Below are 21,147 nucleotides of genomic sequence, written 5' to 3'. Positions count from 1 at the left end.
TACAGGTGGATGAACTGATTCTGAAGCAGTGACAAAGATGCTACAGAATTAGCTGTTACAGTAGAAGTCTCTTGTTATTTTTAATAGCAAATACTTGTTTACTTTAACTTCAGCCATATCACCGTTGCCAGTGTGCATTGGGTGTATAAGCTCCTCACAAATGAGGAACACGCTGTTATAGGTCATGCACCAAAAAGACAGTCCTTGTCCTTGTTTCTTTGCATCTGCTCATCTGACCGTAAACGTGAGTGCTCTGCACAGCATATGTGATGGCAGGGGTGTAAAAAAGGCAAACAAGGAACAAGAACAAATCCTTCGTTTCAGATTTGAGCTTCAGAAAAACAACCCTGTTTTATATTTTCGCCTATTTCCTTGTCTCTGTTTCTCTCTCACTTCGCATCTCCATGTCTTATTTCTTGCCCTCTTTGGGTATCGCTTTCCGGCACTAATCTCTCCGGTGACTTTGTCCACACCACCGTGCCTCCCGCACCGGGGCTGAGTGTGCAGCCCGGATTTGTCACCAGGTTTGCAAGTCTCGTGTGTTGCTCCTCTGGTAACCAAGGCTCGTGGTGTTGGTAATGCACACTTTCTTAGATACCACGTGAGCCAAAATATGGAGTTTTGCGTAAGGGGTGGGTGTCACACTCTGTGTCACTGTCACCTGTATTACATTTCTGGTACAGTGTGTCCACATGACTGTTCTGTCTCAGAGGGCCCGACAGTGTCTTTTGTCCTGGGTGTTTTGAACTATTGCTTTCTGATTCTTCAATATACGTGGCATAAAACTGTCTTTACACTGGTATCCTGTTTACCCTTCTTATTTCCATTTTCTTAAAGAAGTAGGAAGGGACTGCCTGAGAGGTCTGGCTCAGGAATGTGCAGTAGGTGTCTAAGCAGAAATTTGATATGAAAGACAGAAGAGAAATGCCCTGTGAAGGGTGAGGAGCAGGAGAAAGGTATCCCATTTAGCTGGCCATACCTGGGTAGAAAGTATCTTGAAGAAAATCTTCGCCCCAGACTGACCACTGTATGCCTGATTGACTTGCATAAGGAGGGTTGAAGAGCTGCTTGCTCCAGGATTGCAGGTGGACAGTTTCTATCCAAAGTAGCTATTGTGAGCAAGGAGGGGATGATAGGGATGTGTGTGTGTGTAGGAGTCACTCTCATGGGGTCATAGGGCTTTAGGATAATTCAGACTGTAAGGGACCTGTGGAGGTCATCTAGTCTAACCTCCTGCTGTCATGCAAGTTCCCCTGTGTTTCCATTATTGTCTTAATTAATGAATAAATTGGAAGGAGTTTATATATGTACACTTGATTTATGTGCCAGAGAACTCTTGGAGAGGCTTTTTTCAGACTTCCAGAGACCAAAAGAAATACTATTTGGCTGCTGGAAACAGATAGCTATTTAAACATTAGCATGGCTCCAAATCCTCCCTTGGAGGTCAGACAGCCCAGCAAACCAGAACTCAATGACCCACTGGAGAACAACTCTGGAAGTTCAGAGGTGAGGTTTTGTTCCTGCTATTAGTTATTCAGATTTGCAACTACAATTCAATTATAAAATCAAAATAGTTGATATAAATATGTTGTGCCGTCACACACATGCGGTCAAATTGTGACCTGTTCTGTTGCAAGTCCAAGCTGGGTTTCCCAGAGGGAGCAACAGGCAGGGTGCTGTGGTTCTCCTCTTGGCCTTACTGGTAACATCGCAGCATACCCAATCTAATGATAAGGCTTTCCTCTTCTGTGCACAGATATATGTTGTTGCCACTTCCCTTGTGCTGGCAATGACACTTGTTTCTGTTTCACAGAGCTGAGTGTCAGACAAGAATTGTTTGTATTTGGCTGGGTTAGCTCCCTGCACCAAACCGCTGTGGTCAGAGAGGTGTAAGGCTGGCACAGGGGAGGGGAAGGGACCTTACAGAGGGATGAGCCATTGGATTGGGTTAGCTGTAATGTCAGACTGCAGTCTTTGTTGATTTTTGAGTTTAATGTGAGAGACCCTCCTCGAAAAACTAAATTTGTATTGTTTGGCTGCTTGGCACTCCACCAATAATGCAGATTGTCTTTTATTGAATTACAGAATTTAGCTGTACTTGATTAGAGCATTAGCTTGATTTCTTTGACTAATGCTGGCAGTTCTCACATGTTTTTCTCTGCCAGCTCAGCCAGCAGAAGCATGACACCCTGAACGTCTGCATTTATTCTTCCTAAGTAGCAGTATTCAAAGAAAAAAAAAAAATCTTTGAAGCAACGTTCTCTTGCCTGATCTCATTCCTTGACTTCTGAGGACCAAAATCTGTATCTCACACCTTCTCAATGTCTCATCTTCCTGTGCTGGAAGGGAGGCAGAGTAAATCCATGAACAGGATTTACTGACAGGCCTGAGTTTCAAGACCAGCCTGGCATATGAGTGTGTGTGCGGTATGTGCTAACGGAGAACCAAGCTAATACTCTGTCATGTGTGTACACTGGCCAGGCATCCCTGGACTGCCTTCTGGTACACAACAGAGATCTGCTCTTAGAGACTCCACAACCGATATTGTAATTTAAAGCAGCATATAACCTGCCTAAATACTTACTGGTGAAATACAATGAAGGAGCAATTGTTGGCTCCCACTATGTACATGCCCCTGCATAGAGCAGAGGTCAGAAGTAGGAGAGAGTCAAGCTTATGGTTTTGATTTCATATTAAAATGTTTTATTATGGCTTCATTTCATGTCCAGGGATCTACAGTTGAATCACACATCATTCAGCCTCTTAATTTCCTGTAATAAAAATATAAGTGCTCAGATAAAGAAGTTCAAAGACCTTTTCCTGAAAACCATGGGGGTGAGGGAGAGAAAAATCTTCTCCACACTTCTTCCAGCTCTTAAACAGGTCTATAGTGTTAGATTATTTGTTTGCATGGTGTCCTTCATTGTCACCATCTTCCGATCAGCGGCTTTTGAAGTCTGTACTTTAATATATTTAGTAACTTGACAAACTCCATTTGCTGAGCTGGCTGGAAGAGGCACACATTGCTGCGTTATCCACGCTTGGCAGCAGTGGTGCTGCTTGCCTTTGCAGTCGCGTGGTGGGAGTCAGTGTAGGCAACCTGGGAGCTCCCTGACCCAGTTTGCACCACACATCTGCAGCCTGCAGGGAACGCGTTCTGCAGTCCCTGCCCCGGTCAGACACGTGGGCACTAGGCATTGCCCACCAGGAAAGTGAGAGCTTTATCCTAAACTTGAATGGCTGCAGAAATGAGGCACTGATAAGTGCTTTGGACAGCCTCATGCTATATGTTTGTCTGTTACCTTAAATTCCCATTTGCATAACTGATTCTTCCAAAGAAGCAAGTTCTCTACTTCTGTTGAAATCAGAGATGCATGTGACTTTAGAAAGGACAGACAGTGCCTGACTGCATTTGCTCTAAGGAGCTTGCTTTCTCCTGCACGGGGATGTGTTTGCCATGCCACCATTCGGCGCAGAGGCATACTGTGATTACTGAAGGCATCGAGAAGCCATTGGAGCCTTTCAGTGGATTAGTCTTATTTAGAACACTCAGTCGTAAGGTGACTTTAACAGAAATTATAAATAAATTACTAGAAGTCCTTATTTCTACAGCATTTTCTGCCTGCGTTCTCCAAATCCCACAGAGACCCCCATGAAATACCAGCACAGTGACAAGGGCGCAGCAGCAAGCACAAAGTACGAATAAAGAGAATGCTAAAGCTGGGCTGCATAACCTTGCTTGATGTGCGGTCTCCTCTGATATCACAAACTTTTCTATTAGGAAAAAGAAGCCAGAAGCCTTTGCCTACCAAAAAAGAATCTTGATCTAAGTCTTTTATGTTTCTCTCCCAACCCCCTTGCTAAAAGGAGCCATGCCAGCATTATAGAATAGCATCTGTAAAACAATTTGCAAGCTGGCGTTGAATACATCTTGCTTTTCAAAAAGCAATCTTTCACATAATGTCATGTGGTGATTTTTGTGATGTTGCATTTTTAATGGCCTATGTGTAGAAGATAGATGTCAAAGACATCAACCCTACAAACAACTGTAAATATTTGCCTTGAGAAAGCATGTGGCATATCCTGTAATTCTTGGCTCAGCCACTTTAATCTGGAGGCAGCTTAATTAGTTGTTAGTGGGCTAAAACAAAGAAAATCTTTTAAAAATAAATTAAATAAACATCATGGGGTCTGATTTTTATGAAGAGCTGTAGTCCACAGCAACTTTTATAGAACCTAAGGGTGCTCATCACCTTGAAAACTGGGTCCTACACTCACAGGTTGGAAGTTGAAATTTTAGCTAAATTCTTGGCATTACATAAAATCACCAAGGTAAGAGCTTTCAGAAATGACTGGCAATGGACAATCTCCTAATTCCATATTTGTTTTCCTGAATATGTAATTCCATAAATACTGAGTATCTTCGGCTTCTGCTATTTTCAGTCTTAAGGAGAAAAAAATGTTTTAGAAGACCTAGGCAAGTTGATGGGGAGCTCCAGAAAACAGTTACCTTTTGTTGAAAAACTATTCTCTCCTGATATTTGCTTTAATTGTAACAACCTCTTTAAATATAACTAGTGAGAGTGAATATGCTAAAAATTCCATTGGCATATGGAATTTTTATTTTCCTACAGAAAAGATCTGTTTTTTCTAGTGAGCTCTACAAGTGTGAAAAAAGACCTGAGTATTATTGAGGACAGTTTAATGGGATCTGTATTCAGCATCCAGTGAGGATTTCAATTTCTTTTTAAAAATATTAGACCGTATAAGGAGTGCAATAGAAAATAAAATATAAAATGTTAATGGTGTGATGTCATCTGGAATACTGTGTTCAGTCTTATTTCAGCAAGAAGTACTTCATAAATAAAGGTGGCTAAGAGATGAGTGACATGTTTAAAATGGCTAAAGGAAATACTTTTTGCAGCGCAGCACAAATATTCCATGGAACTCATTATCACAAGATGTTACTGAAGCCAAAAGAGTTAGATGTGTATCAGTAATAGCCATAGGTACCTTAGATGGGGCAAGAAAAGAAACTATAGCTTCTCAAGCTCCAAGGCATAAGACACTATTAACAGATGTAGGTTAGAAAACAAATCTGCTATGGGTGGGATCTTCTAATACAAGGGCCTGGAATATCCCAAACATTAGTTTGACCGGTATTAGGAAGATGCTTATCTAGTGAGGTCTTATTCAGTATGGTGATTTCTGGACCTATATAAAGTCAGAATTTCTTCAGAAAAATAACACAGTGAATTTATTATATACCTTAAGCAATTCTATTTCTATTTAGCAGCATAATTTTCCTAGTCGGGAGCCAAAGAGGACTACAGCAAGGCAGTTAATAGATTCATTTGCTATTCTTTACTTAACCAAGAGGGGTGTCAGGTTTTCACTGGTGATTTACTGTGATATTTACACAGAACAAGCCACTTCTGAACACGTGGGTTTTGTGGGTGGCTTTTGTTTCTCTTTTGAAAACAGAGACCATCACATTAAACCCTAATTTAAGAATTTTCACTAGCAGCCTTGCCTGTGCTGTTAACAAACTGTAGATGCAAATATTGTTCCCACTCCATGGCTCCTGAGGAGAGTGTTTCATTGATATGTTAATATCTCCTTTTCTCTTGTTTCCATGATCTAAGATCTAAACAGCCACAGTATTAGATACAGTACTTGCAAGAAACAAAAGTAACATATCATTCTTAGTTAGAGACTAAACTTTTTCTATAAGTGTTCTCTGTAGGGACAGTTGGCTAAGAAACGTTTTAATGCATGGGAGTTTTCAGACAATAACAAATAACACATTTTTATGCTAAGTAATACACTGTTTACAGCCATGATGTATGTATTGCTTTGTCTGTTGCCATTCTTGCTAATATGACAATTAAAGTAGATGTAATATAAATCAAGGAATACATGTTAATTTTTACTAGAAGTCTCATAAATGTGAAGCGTTGAGATGTGAAGAATTCAGCATTCAGAAAATAAGGTTCTTGTATCTGAAGAGATTTGGGTGTTATATTGCAACAAGAAATAGGGTGGATAAGTAACAAAAAGTCATGTGGCCTGAGAGGGATTAAGCATTTAGATGGAATTCAGGAGATTCTGCACTGTTCAGAATGCAAACTGCATTGGAATATACCAACTAAAAATTAATTAGAAATATAGGCTACTCCATTGGGTTTTTAATCAGAGTTAAGTAGTGCATATATTGTTTTGTGATAGTGAATTATCTTGTGATCTCAAAAGCAAATAATGGAATCCACGCCTCAATGTTTCTACCTCAGACATGTAGACGTTGGTATCTTCCTTGATAAATCTGCTTTATTAACAAACTCTGCCTATCACCTTTTGAGGAACTGGCCTCTGCTGCCTGTGGTCAAAGCAGCTGACATAAAATAAAATGCTGAAATTCAGTAGAGCTTTGGCTAAACAAGGACTCCCACCTTTCATGCATGCTGCTGAGCAATGAGTCGCATCAATGGGAATTGTGAAATTTCCCTTCTGTAGGCAGATGCAGTAGATGACAACACTTTTCAAATTTTCCCAGTGAAAATACCCCAAAATATTTTAGATAGTAGGAAGTGATTCTTAGTCAGAAATCTTGCCCCGACACCAAACAGTTTTTAACAAACAAATTATAATACTACCCATTGACACACACCCTAAACATTTTTACTGTAAGTCATCGCTAGAGGGGTTTTTGTGTGAGTTTGCGTGCAAGTACTCCAAGTGAGTCATTAAGATGACGATTTAAAAGAAAAGGTGCTGAATCTCTGAATGCTTTCACACAATGAAAAATGTGCCTGAATTCTGTATGAATCAAGTCCACGAGCACTGCACCTATTTAAACTTCTACCAGAGCCAAACAAGTGGAGCAACCAATATAAAAGAATTTTAAACTATGTGGAGTAAGTGATTCTCATCACGTGCTCTTTCTTGAAACTGGAATGAGAAATTTCTGCCTTAGATGTGGTTCTGCTCGGTCAATAAACAGGTGTAATTTAATGGATAAAATTATCACCGTGAGAGCCTCATGTGGTAGTTGTATGAGCGTTTCTGTACTCCTCTAAGCACACAAACACAGTTTTTATATCATTGCTAATTTGGTGAATCAACAAAATGCATATTTTGAGTATTTAATCTGCAAGTGGAGCATCCCACTGCCTGAGTACCAGCTGAAGGGTTTTCAAAGCAGGTTGAGTATGGGTCCTCCAGTGGGCCAGACCTAGCAGTGGTACACTTTCTTTGATTTCATCAAAGCTACACAGAGTAACGTGTGTTATGACTTGGACACATTATGGATATCCTGGGTCTCTATTATGTCTTATTTATTCACAGTTTCAGTTTCTGATATCCCAGCACAGAATGTTTCCTTGCTTATCCCAAAACACAATTAACATCCTTATAACTGAGAAGAGTGTTCTCAGAAGCAGCAAAGACTGTTTATGGAGTGGGCTTTTTTTTGCTGGTGGAGGTGTTCATGAAAATATACCATCCAAGGGATTACTATTTTACAATGAGTGCCAAAATTCTCCATGTTACATTCACGAACTCCAGGATTCACAAATAAGAGTTCTGCACTGAGGCCCTTAACTTCTTGATCCCACACCAACCACACATTGTATGGCACAGCAAATATTTAGCTATGCAATTCAGGTATGCAAAAACCTGCGAGCACTTCAGCGCATGATACTGCGGGGGGGGGGGGAAGAAGAGGTCAGATCTGTGCGTGCCAATAGTATTACAAAGCACAAACTGACCAAAAATCTTCCGATGGCTGTGCTGGGCTTCTGTGTACCTTGTTTACATGCAGTTATGTTCAAAAGAAAGCAGCAGGAGTTACAGTTCCTTTTCTTTTTTTTTTTTTTTTTTTTTTTTTTTGTGGTGTACATGTCAGCAACTTCCATTTCATGGCTCCCACATGTGTCATTTTCTAAAGTTACCAGAGAATTGCACCTAACATTCTGATGACCAAAGTCTGAAGTTTCTGCAGAAAGTTAAAGCCACTAAGGCACATTTTAGTCTTCTGGTAAAATATGCCTTCTCAGGGTTTTTTATTAATATATATATACATATTATTAAGAATCTGTTTGTAAGAAGGTCATAATGACCCTGAAACATCTTTAAGCAGGATTATGCTCCTGCGACAAACTGTCAAAATGGTTTATAGAAATATAAATATAGAAATAAGTGGTCCTCCAGGTATTGCCCCAACTCCACTGATTGTTCCTGAGGACCAGAGGCTAGCACAGGGATACGGTTATGTGCAGATCTGTGCAAGAATAATACAATCCGTACTGACGTGACTTCCCTAGTGACCGTACACCTGGAAAGAGAGAATATTCACATCCTTGGGCAACTGCTGCTTCTGCGGTAGCACAGCGTCATTGAGTGAAGTTCTGTACTTTCAAAAGCCCGCAGCTGCGCCTCTCCCAGTTCCTGTGTCTGTCGGGGATCTCTGCGGTGGACCTACTTCTTATCTGCTTTAAGCATGACCCGATCCATGGCAATCACACCGTAAAACAAATTCACTCTCTTTATGCTCTTGCCGTGATTGTCCCCTGACCTTGTTACAGTGCATGGAAAACTGTGGATAAGGACCTAGCTGTGTCCATATAGTAAGCTTAAATTGTCTAAAGCTGTACCTCCTCTGGGATCTAGATCTCTTGCCCAATATCTTCCCAAATACACTGAAACAACCTGGCACCAGAATTAACTGAGGGAGTAACATAGATGGGGTATTTAATAATTGTCACATCTTATGGATCTAGCAACAAGTTAGAAAAACATTACTGTCTCAAACTGCTCTTGAGCTATCCTTGACAGATGCTATCTTCTCTCCTCAGCTCCCCCTCGGTTAAAATCAGCACCATTGGCTCCAGTGCCAATGTCAGCACATAACCTCCAGTCCGTGGCAGAGACCAGGTGAGTAGCAGCACACACCAGCCTTTTGGCTGGCACAGCTTGGGGGGTCTGGCGCGAGGTCTGACAGCTGGTAGCTTCATGGCTGCCCAAATCCTACAGCCAGCTGCGTGGCACCTGGGGAGGGCGTCCCAATGAACCCGAGTCCACATTCATGTTAATGTGCTCCTGGGCAGTTATGCTGCTATAGCCCTCTGGCTAGATGCACTCTGAAATCCACCTGCTCCTTCAAATCTTTGAAAGATATTATTACTTTGAAAAAGATAGGGACTTGCTCTGCAATTCTGGACTTGCTTGGAGTCAGCTGTTAGGACAAGTGCACGAAGTTGTTACAGCAGGGAGCAGGGACTCACACAAGCCGAGAATATTAATGTCTACCTCCTAACCTTCTTTTGTTTTGACTTGTGAATTTTTATCATGTTTTTCTAAATCCTTATAAATAGATGCCAAGCCTAAGTTTTACTGTTCTTTTTAAAAATCACATTCCCTTAAATTTAAAATGTTATTGTGAAATAATTGGATTTCTGAGTTAATTGCCAGAGGTTTTAGGTTTGCTTTACATTTATCTTCCTGAGGAATGGCGTTTATCAACTTCTTGTGAGCTGTCATCGTCTTATAGGATCTGCTAAATACACAATGTTCAGGCTGCTGTTTCAGCAGAGTGCTAAAGGCTTGTCCATTGTAATTAACACATTCATTGAAACATTTAAACATCAGCGTTTGAAACCTTTAGTACACTGAATGGTCCCAGTACCCAGCAGGGACAGTCCGGAAAAGAGGTTCACATGAAAAGAAGCAAAACAATAAAAATAATTTAAAAATAATTTAAAAAAAGCTAAAAGCAACTCCTCTTTCTTCAAGAAAATAGGACAGAGGCACTCCTTAATTGTTGCTTGTTTATTTATTTACTTCATACAATTTCCTTGAGGGGAAAAAGGCTGTTAGGAATGAATTCTTATTCAAACCTCCCAATCAAACATGTGCACTTCATCATCTGCCCATGGTTAGGTCCAATGTGATAGGAAGAACCCTCAGGACAAAGGAACCAAAAAAAAAAAAAAAAAAAAAAAAAGACATTTGGAGAATCATTAAACCACAGTCGAGCCTAATTGCGTCTCTTATTGGTTCAGAAAACATCCAACATATTTAACTTCATCAGACAGCTGGTATGTGGAACCGGTAACTGTTCTTCAAGAGGTTTTATTTTTATTACACCTGAGAATTAATATTTTAAAGCCTCCGGAGTAAATTTATCTCTCAGAAACAGTAAAATAAATCTGTAGTGACTGCATTGCAAACTCCTCTAGTTTAAGATTGTGGTTTTCCCATTCCGATTGAGGACTTTGTGTTTGGCTAATAAATAATAGTGGAATGACATTTGGCCTTAAATATGTATTTAAATGAGTCACCTTGAATGAACTAGACTGCTCTTGCTTACAAGGAAGGAACATTTAAGGAGATGTTTTTCAGCGTGGCTTGGGCAAGGCTTCCTTGTCAGAACTGTAATTTATGGGTGCAAATTTCACTAGTTTGAACCTTACATTATCTGATCTGTAGGTACGTTCGTCCAGGGGAGAAAGTGACTATTCAGATTTTTGCTTACACAGAAAAGTGGTCTAAAAGAAAGCAATAGGAAAACAGGCACTGTAGGGGGAAGTGCCAAGAGTTTGTGTTTAAAATCCTCTTTTTCTGGCTAGAGATGCTTATGAAATGGGAGATCTTCATAAAATGGAGATTTCCACATGCGTACACATCAACAAACCATCATTGCCCAACCCCAGCTTTCTCTGTTATAGTGGATAAGGCTACTGTGGCCTTTCAGAAAGACTAAACCTCTTTCCACAAATCTGGCTATCTGTCTGGGTCCAAGGTACCTCTCCAGAATTTCTTAAATGTTATTTAATAACTTAAAGATGTTATAAAGATGTCAGATGGAATCCAGGTTTTCATGTTGAAACAGAGTGTACTTTTTAATAGTTCATTCTTGGTCCTTTTGATAATGATGACAAAGTACAGGTTTGATGAATGGACAGAACCTTACATGCATAATAAGAGACAGAAGTTTATTTTTCATTCTGTATTTATAATTGTCAAAAGTAAGAGTTGTCAGATGTTTTAGAGTTGTTTTTTTTTTTTTTTTACATCACCTTGCTTAACCAGAAGGGATCACAGCTGGGATATTTTTGTGCTGTCACTGCATTAGCAACAGCCACCATTTCACAGCAATCCTAGTGTTAAAACCAAATGGTGGCACAAAGAACTCTGCTCATTCATTCCCCAGCTGTCTTTTTGCCTTTGCCACCCTCCTCGTTCTCCTCCTCCAGTAAAACCTTTCACTTACAGAAATTCAAAAAGGGCTTAATCCCCCTCTCCCTGCAACATCAGCCCCACAGGTTAATGCACACTTCAATAGTTAAAATCAAAGAAATGGGCCTTCTTACAATGGGACCTTTAAAAAAAAAATCCTATACATCTATTTATAAGCCACCTAATCTCAAAAATCCTTATTACCTATCGTGTTACTTTAAATCATGGACATGAACGAAAAGGAGTCTTGGCATTCAATTATCCTTCTTGCTTTAACAAGGTGTGTATAATAAATGAGCAGTTCTTAATTGACTTCAATGCAATTTGACACTACTGGAGTAGGAGGAAGGGGAGCCAGAAAGAAAGAAGACATGCAGCGTAAAAAATGTTAGAGAAGCACTTATTTATAACACAACATTATGACATGAAATTAAATAACCACTACCCTGAAACAATATTTAGTGTAAAAATATTTACAAGCAATGTTTTGGAAGCAATTATGTTTTACAGGTTTTTGTGTTGTCACAGATAGCATTGTATCATTGGACAAAAGGCAAAATTCTAAAGATTTGAAGTCATTACTAAAGGAGTGTGTTTAAAAGTGCCAATTACTTATTTTATAGGTTTCTTTCTTTCTGTCTTTAATTAGGCTTTTTAAAAACAGATAATGCAATAATAAAATCCCTGCTCATAAATATTTAATCTGGGCAATGAACAATGCTGAAATATATTCAGCCTGTACCTCTGAATTTAGATTAATTTAACCCATTTCTATAAGATACTCACAAGATACTGGTCAGGTCTTCAGAAGAAAAAGTCATTTATCAGTAAAGTCATGCTGGAAACAGGTTATGACATTTTTTGGTGGCATTTCTGATGTAAACATACGCCTTCGGGCTGTGGCTATATGGTGGCTTTAATCTGGCATAAATCCTCCATGTGTCTGCATTCATTCTCAGCCAGATCAGGTCCCTGCTCCGGCAACTGTGCACTCACAAGAAAGGGATATGAGAGGAAGTTGGTACCACTGTTCCCAGTGGCAGAGCAGTCCCTGGACAGCTTTGCTGGATGAAGGAACTGCAGCAGTGTGCTAGTGCAAGCATGGCTGCATGCATGTGCTTTTGTTTGCAGAAAGAGGGGTTTGCAAAGGCTTTGTAAACCGTGGCTGAGGTGAAGCAAGGTTTGAAGGTAATACACCCTCAAAAGAAAAATCCTCCAGTGGTTGAAGCAGTTTTACAGGCAAAAAATTGCTTTTGTTGATTTTATATTTATGTTTGTTTTGGTTTATTTGCTTCAAAAAGGAAGCTGACAGATGCTGTACCAGAAAAATCAGGGAATGAGTGCTGTCCTGTCCCCATCACACACCCTCTGAGGGTCCTTTCCTGAGAAGCAGGACCCAGCTCAAGTTATAGCACTGTCATAGTTATAGAGCTCAAGCTTCCTCAACTCCACTCCAGTGATTTATGTGTTAAACCATACTACTTCCTACTAGCTGGGAAAAGCAGCGTGCAAGGGGGGGCGAGGGGGGGGATGTTCAGTAAAAGCTGTTTTCCGTGCTGGAATAGTAAGTATCACTGAGCCAAAAACTCCCAGGAGAAGTAGTTTGTCTGCATTGATCTGTTTGAAAAAAAAATGGTTTTGCTAAACGGTGTTACCATAGGTATTTTCGAAACTAGTGTCGTTTTCCGGTTAGAGCAGGCAGTTTCACCATTCTCCTCCACCCGCAACTAATTTTCTAGCATTGCAGCTTCAAATATATCTTTCTGCCTCTGCCCTCAGCAGAGCTGGGACAGGAGCCAGAGCGCAGTATTCTTATCAAAAGATCACTTTAAAACTTTAACCACAGGAGTAAGGGTTACAGATTCTTAGATCTAATAAAGAACGTACTTTTATCCCCTAACTTGAGCAAAACCAGGCTTGTCACTGCTCAGGAAAAATGAAATGCCATGAGAGCGGAGCGGCATTGCTTGCAGGATGCATAATAGGCTCTGTCAGCTCTTTCAATCATTTAGGTATGATTTGGCATCAACGTTACAGCTGCTGACTATTTACAGTTACACAGCTATTATGTCTTCCATCAGCTGCTAAATGAACAGGTGTTTACCATTGTACAGGCTGGAAGAGAAATGATAGATGTAAAACAACAACCCTCCGATAGGAAAGCTGTTCCCTGAAGGAAGCAGCAGAGTGCTGAGAATGGATATAAATTTAGCTAAGTTGCCTAACACCCCTAATTTTAATACTGACTCTTTTTTTTTTTTTTTTTCTGGTGCTGGTAGGGAAGAGAGGGGGGGTGACAGAAAAGGAAAGCAATTCCAGTTGTGGACAAATGTGCTGTGCTGGCGGTGGCTGAGCTGGTGGGACATTGCTGCTCCTCCTTGCCGGATGGCTACTTGCTGTCCTCTGGCCGTGTAACAGCATGTATGGTCACTCCTCAACTGCTTTAGAGTCGTGCTCTTTACTTACGTGGGGTGAGTGTGGCAGATCGGGGTTAGGGAATAGCTGTAGGTGCAGTTATGTGTGTGCCTGCTGTCTTTTGAAGACCCCAAACGCCCTGCTGAGCTCAGGCATCGCACCAGGCACCACCACCACGTGCTTTATGGTTCTTGCTCTGTTAATCCTTTGGGAGACAGCCAGGGGAGAAGGCAGCTTGGCCCTAAACAGATGGGTCCTCTTATACTGCCCTTTAGGGTGCTCCATTGATCCCCCATTTTGAGTAATTCCACATGGACACATTCAGTGTTGTCCCTTGGGATTGCACTGGCTCTGTAGGGCTGCTGGTTGGCTGCAGTGGAGTCAATGACTGCTAGAACTAGCTGTAACTTCCCAATTAATAATAGATGCATTTATATTAATTAATCTGTGCAGTCATGATCAGGAGGTTTGGAGCTAGACACTGTAAAAAGACAAAAGGAAAAGCTAAGTGCTTTCCCCCAGAACCCTGTTGGCCAGCCCTACGAGATTATATGCCAGGACTAAAAGTCATGTGGGCTTGCCTACATGGGCAATTTGTCTCGTTTACTGAATTACTCTTACACAACTGTACTTGCTTGGCTGTCTGTTTTCCAAAATGAATAGTCATCAATGAAGTTACATTAATATAACTGGAGTGGTTCAAATTCACTGCTTGGGCTGTACCGAGAATGTCAGAACCATATAAATAAGACTTTATGATTTGTTTTCAGAACAGCTAACGAAAATGGTATGAGGGCACAGTTAACATTTCTGGGGGAAATTTATGTAATAAAAATCCAGTCTGCTGGTTACTAAGCCAGAAGTCTTTGGTGTAGACCAAAGATTTTATTATAGCTGGTTTTAGTTCAAAAGAGGTTTTGAATCCATTTTTGTGTCAGTTCTGTGGTAAAACTGTAATCTGTCTTATCAACTCTGTCCCTCCAAAGACATACGTTAAGCCATTTCTATTTCCTTAAGCACTTTAAACACGTGCTTAACTTTAAGCACATGGTTCCTGGGTTTTATTAAATAAAAAATAAAAAAAAAAATTGGCATACTCTTCCTATTCCAGTTCCCAGCGCAAGCACTGATGACAATCTAATAGCAATATAGAGCATGCTCTCAGCTTTAGGTTCAGCTCTCTGTGGGGAACATATATAGCCTTTCTATAAGTAGAAAGCTGTATTCTCGAGAGTTGTTTCTGGTGTCAAATTTTCAGGGGCCTGAGCAACAGCAGACCAGAAAACAGGAACAATTCAGGCAACAATTTCATGAAAAGATGTGATCCTATTTTGTTTCTACATCCTTCAAAGCAAGTCTAAGTTTAAATGGTTACAGTTTTACACTGGCATGTTTTACACTGGCATGCCTAAACTAAAATAACCTTCCTATTTCTTGTGCTGTTAAATGAAAGTTGTTTTTTTTTTTTTTCCTTTTTTTTTTTTTTATCCCCTGACAGCCAGGAGTGGCCTCTCATATTAACAACAGTTTCCTTAATTATTTTGCAAGAGCTCGATAGTGTCATTGCCTCTCCCATGAAGCCAATGTTCTGGGTAAGGCTGGGCCCCACCTTAATTGGATCCCGCTTCTCCGGGGCATCCTGCTGCAGCGCTGGGAATGAGGAATATCCTGAATGTCCCAGCGAAATGCACAGAAAACGCCTTCATCGAGAGGCAGGAGGAGGAGGGGTCTTGTTTTTTACAGCTGCCTAAAGATGAAACCAAAAACTGAGGGTGTCTGCCACCAGGCGAGCAGGACTTGGCAAAGTTGGGTTTTCTCTGTCCCTGACCTTTTACAGATTTTTTTGTTGTTGTTGTTTTTTGTTTTGTTTTGTTTTTTTAGCTTAGCAGGCTTTGTTGCTCTCTGTTAGTTTCTCTTAGGTGTATAGTGGTGACAAGCTCTGGGTTTGAAAGCTCGGCTCCTCACAGTGCTCTGTGTCTCAGGGAGGTTGGGGACACTTCTGCTTGGCTTAGGGGCTGTGCACCCCCCTGTCCCCACCCAAAGCCATGGAGAGCACCTCCTGAGTGGGCTGGGGGTCACCCGTTGTGTCACCCTGGCTGGCTGCATCAGGCACTCACAGTCCCCTTCACACACTTTTGGTTTAATTTTATACTGGATTGACTTCAGTGGAGTCACACCCAAGACACACCGACGTGCTTGAGGGCTGAGTCAGGGCTGGTGTGTCAGCTTATTGACTGACAGAGTTTCAGGTGTGCAAATTAGAAAGCAAACAAACAAACAAACAACAACAACAACAACAAAATAAACACCCCACAAAACAGCTGAATAGAAAACATCCTTCCAAATGATCACTGATGGGTGGCGAGTCAGCTTAAGAAAATTCAGAAGAGCAATCTTTTTTTTTTTTTTTCAACAAAAACTGCAATTATGAGGTGAGAAAATAATTAGAATAAAAAGTCCCTCGGTGTAACTTTCAGGCTTCAGATATGAGACTCCAATCAGTGACATATCTGAGGTGATATTAATTTCTTCATGCAAGTGTATTTACAAGAATCACTTTCATGCATGTGATGAAAATCAGCATGTCAGCACTGCCTCTTTCTCTTCTCGTGTTCGTGGTGCTCATATAACCGTGTCCTCCTGCTGCAGTAACAAAAGTCATTCATCTTAGAAATATGTTTTTCCACATTTCCAAATAGCAGGCCAAGGCCTCAGAGGAAATGAGGAGCTCTTTGGGTGCTGTTTGTTTTGTTTTGTTGCTGTGTAATATCCTCAGTCTCTTTAGGCTATTATCTCAGTTTAAAAGAGTTGGTGGATATCATTTGTTAGCATTCGTTATATTTTTGGGTGAGCATGCTCTTACTGCAATCAGCTTGCGTTATAATTAAATGTACTAATTAATCATCTAATAGACTTACTACCTTTTTGCCTGAAAGCAAATCAATGAGTGTGTCACAGCATTCTGCTTAAGTGCCATGTTAAAGAACTCAGTTGTGTATACTCAGGAAAATTAATAGTAACTAGCAATAAGCATAGCTGAGAAACTGAGTTATTTTATTTTCTTCTGATAACATCCTGTTAGACAGCTTTATTTCCTGCATACACTGTGTTTTGGTTGTTCCACAGAGCAGTTATGCTTAGATAAACATGTAGGACGTGTAAGCTCTATGGCTGTTTTATGGCCATTTTGTTTACATATTCTTCTAAACCAAGAGCACCCATCAGGTCTGTTGTTTGTCCATGGGCTGTAGTCCCCACCATACTTCTTCACTATGCCTCTACACTTTGTATTATTGTTTGAATCATTTCTAAAGTTAGAGGTTGCACAAACAGCACATCAGCGTGTGAATAAGGTGTCTGTCAGCCCCATTTGCTCATTTCAGGGCATATTTATGTTACTCAGCCTGAGACTCCTCAACATCTCAGCTTGGTCAGTGGAAAACTCCATGCTGAAGAAACTGTGATCTGTAAAGTCTCATGTCACTGGAAAGCACACATACCATACAATTTGTCCTGTAGGTGCTATTTTCTTCACTGTCTCCTGAAGAAATCACACCACAGTAAGTTGTTTAATATTTAGAGCCCTGTATTCTCTGAACTGTGGTCCCTCTAGGACAGGACTCTTCAGTCTGTGTTAAGACTCTCATGAGGTCCCAATTCACTGCTGGATTTCCTAAGAACTACCTGGCATTGGTTATATAGAATCATAGAATGGTTTGGGTTGGAAGGGACCTTAAAGCTCATTTAATTCCTACCCCCTGCCATTGCAGGGACACCTCCCACCAGCCCAGGCTGCCCAAAGCCCCATTCAGAATGGCCTTGAACACCTCCAGGGATGGAGCATCCACAACTTCTCTGGGCAGCCTGTACCAGTTCCTCACCACCCTGTTAGTAAAGAATTTCCTCCAAAGATTTCTTCCAAAATCTTCTGATGCATCTTTTTTTTTGGCTTCTTCTGGTGCCAAAGGATTAGGCTTTCCCCAGAATTTCCCAGACAGTGCAACAGTAAAAATCAGAAACCTGCATACAAGAATTAATTCATATGAATCACTGGTGGTGTGTGGGTTGGGGCCTCTGCAGTTTAGCCCCCCACTTCATCATTCAACTAATGCATGCATCCCACACTCCTGCAACTAATCTGCTGCAGCAGGGCAATATAAAAATGCAAATATTATGTAAAAAGGACAGATGTGTTCTACTGGCAGCTGATTTCACTCTTGCTCATTTATTTTGGGGTCTGGATGCCCTGAGCACAGGAAAGGCTGGGAACCCATGCTTCCTATGCAGTTGTAGTTTTAGGTCAGGGCATCATCAATGGCTTAAGATACTGCACCTGGCAAAACCCAGCTTGCTCTCTCTGATGATGGTGCCTGTTTCCTTCCATTAAATAGATGCTTTTCTGTTGAATGTTATGACTTCCACCAGTTCAGCTTGGGTCAAACAGTCATTTTAGTTTTTCCTATGCTGGGGTAGTAAATCTTCAGGAAGTACAGAAATGAGTCAACCACCTAGGCTGAGATCTTAGTCCTAGTGAAAGAAATAGGTATGTTCCTATTTATTTAAGTGAAATCAGGGTTTCTCTTCAGATTTCCAGCTCAGACCTGTTTCTTGGTACTGATTATTTGTGCCTGAGTTCCCTCCAGTCTCTTTTGTAATCATAAAATCCCTAACAAGGGTTCAGGTTGCTTCTAGGATCAATTAGTCCACTGATTTCCTTTTCTTTTTATTAGCTATAGCCCTAAATAGAAGATCTAGCTCTTTCAAAGTTTTGCTTTTACTTTGAGTACTTTTTTTTTTTCAGGTAATATTTTTTTTGCTACTTTCCCTTTTTCTGTTGTCTATTAATACTACAGACATTTCAAGCTCATTTTTAATATGACATGCAACTTCCTTTTCATGGTTGTCAGATCCTCCTGCTTTGCTGTAGCCAGTTAAACAGTTTCTGCTGTCTGTAAACCTACACAGTACTTGAAATATTTCATGAAAGTAAAAGGGAATAAGACTCATGATACATTGTCTATGTTGATAATGATATTTAACCTTAGTATAAAATATCATCTAAAAGAATCTTCTCTATTATACATGTACATTTACATACACATATTTATCTGAGTTTTCACTTATATCCCTAGAGTTGCAGACAGTGAAGCCAGACACAGTGTCTGTTTACCACACTTCTGTTATGAAAGGTCATGATCTAATTTCTTAGCTTTACATCAAGACACAAGAGGAATATGTGACCCAAAATTACTCACTATTCAGTCTGAATAAGCTGATGTAGGATGTAACAGAGACCTCAGCATTGCTAAGCATTTATGGGAAGTAGTTTGTTTTCGCGCAGGACTGTTTCTTCCAAACGAGGAGGAAAGATTTAAAAAAAAAAATAAAAATGTAGAGAGAGTCATGAGTGATAAAATTGTTCCTTTAATGGGTTAACTACAGTATGTGAAAACAGAGAGCTCTTTAAAACGGTTAATTCAGTCAAGCTTTATTCAATAGATAAAAGAGTTTTAACGACAGGTGCCAGCCCATCAGTCCCTTTTCAGAAGGATTGTGTGTTTCAAAGGGTAAGTCACTTGCAAATGTTTCTTTCAATAGGTGAGAAATCACTGACAAGAAGAGGTAGTCACTGTGCTCTTGCTAAATGGCACAAAGGGTAGTTAATACCAAGTTACATTTGTAGTGTGAAATTGAATTTTGTTTGTTTATTAACTATCTTTGATTTTATAATTTATCCCCCTCCCAGTTTATTTACACAGTTGGTCCATGACCAGTTTCATCGAGCACGTTTCTTTGTCCTAGCCCAGTCGTTCAGAGAACTGAAATCTCTCCGTGCAGAGACCTAAATGCAGTTTTCTGAGAAGCTGTATAACTGGCCGGGCTTGTTTAAAGTTAAGAGTTTAACTCTATTGACTTTACTGCTTTGCTGTTTGGTTGTACGTGAGTGACTTCATTAAAGATGAGGGTAGTTACTTAATCGCACAATCCAACCTACCAGTGTCACTCGCAGTTTCCTGTTCTATTCTTATTCGGTGAGCTGAGAGTGAATCCTTTTTCACGAGATCTTTTTTCAAGATCTCTTCATGATTTCATTTGAACAAAAATCTTCTCCTTACACTGTGAGATTTATTTCCGAGCATTTTCTTAAGAGAGCGTGTTGGAAAATAGCACTTTGGGATTTGCTTTAAACACGTGTCTAGTTTGGTTAATGTCCTTTGAAACCCTACACGGCTGCATGGGAGGACGCTGGCATACATTGTAAGGGATAGCTGATGTCTCCACACACCCTGCTTACCTTCATTTAGCATCTGTAATACAGTAATGCCGAGAGGCCCTCTATGAATCCCTCATAAAGCAGCCATTGTGTACTCGCTCTTCCTAAAGAGTTTATCCTCTAAGAGCAGGAGACAATTAGTGCCCAAGACAAGGGGCAGCCCAACAGGACAGCGAGAGGTTGAGGAGCTGTGGCCGCGGCCCAGCTGAGCAGATGCTGCTGCCTCGCAGCGGGGATGGTGTTTGAGGAGGGCCTCGGAGGACAGCAGTGCGGGATCTGTGCAGCCGCTGCTGGTTTCGCTTGGGCTGGGCAGTTCCCGTGTACCTTCATATTTAGCAAGTGATGGAGTGCTGGTGCTGCCGTGACACAGGCACGGCCGCTGAGGCAGGTAGCAGGGTGGCTGTATCTGGCACTTAACTTTTACATATGGACATGCAAAGCTCTGCAACTGCTTTTCAGACTTCTGAGCAAACTCTTTGTCTTTTCTGAGATCTAGTGAACCTAAGTTTCCTGTGCATTTGTGTTATAATGTAGTCCCAAGCACAGCATGAACCTGCGGATAACAATAATATCCTCATATCCTTCTGTCTTGCCAACATCACGAGTTTATTCTGATTCCCGCTCTGTGAAATAAGCTTTGCATCCAATTGCAATGCACCTTCTCTCTCCATATCTGTCTTTATTTTGCCAGCTGGCTGGTCAGAAAACACCATGTTCGGGTTGTGTGGAGGTTATGTGCTGCTTAGGTATCTGCTGGTTAAATAACAATGAAATTTTACCTGCCCTTGCCTTGGTTTGGGTGCTCTCTCCTCTGCCAAGTCATTTGCATAAAAATAAAACAAGGGATTAATCATCACTGTGATGAATTAATCAAGACATTAATTAAGAAATTTCAGCAGCTCTGCTGAAAATGGTCTACATGTTCTGAAGTTATCAGCAAGGGGAAGGAGGGTATTAAAGAATTTGGTTTCAGGAGTGCTCTTCCTCAAGTGGAGTTACTGTGCATGCTCCACTGTTAGGACATTTGCAAAGCTCAATAACACAGATGTATTTTGAGAGAGGAAAATTTAATACCTGATAATCTCTAAGGTAACATCTTTTAAAGAGTAGGAATACAGGGTAGTATTTCTACAACTGTAGAAATACTGTAGGATCCCGTTGTTTCCTACATAATAAGATATAAAATTGTGCATTTAAACATTTTATATAAATTATATGTGTAT

At 40.6% G+C, this 21,147-nt stretch overlaps 1 protein-coding gene across 1 annotated transcript in view; it reads left to right on the top strand.

Annotated features, from left to right (window-relative positions):
- ZNF217 (zinc finger protein 217) overlaps positions 1–21,147 on the top strand; it is a 115,416-nt gene that overhangs the window by 16,946 nt on the left and 77,323 nt on the right. The window contains exon 2 of the mRNA XM_040576127.1: positions 8,853–8,931. The gene's annotated coding sequence lies outside the window, so the exon portion shown is untranslated. The remainder of the gene's footprint in view (positions 1–8,852; positions 8,932–21,147) is intronic.

The sequence above is a fragment of the Cygnus olor genome, chromosome 16 (genome assembly GCF_009769625.2).
Source record: "Cygnus olor isolate bCygOlo1 chromosome 16, bCygOlo1.pri.v2, whole genome shotgun sequence".
Lineage (NCBI taxonomy): Eukaryota > Metazoa > Chordata > Aves > Anseriformes > Anatidae > Cygnus > Cygnus olor.
Note: the sequence above shows the minus strand (reverse complement) of the source record. Positions and strands in the feature narration are given on the sequence as shown.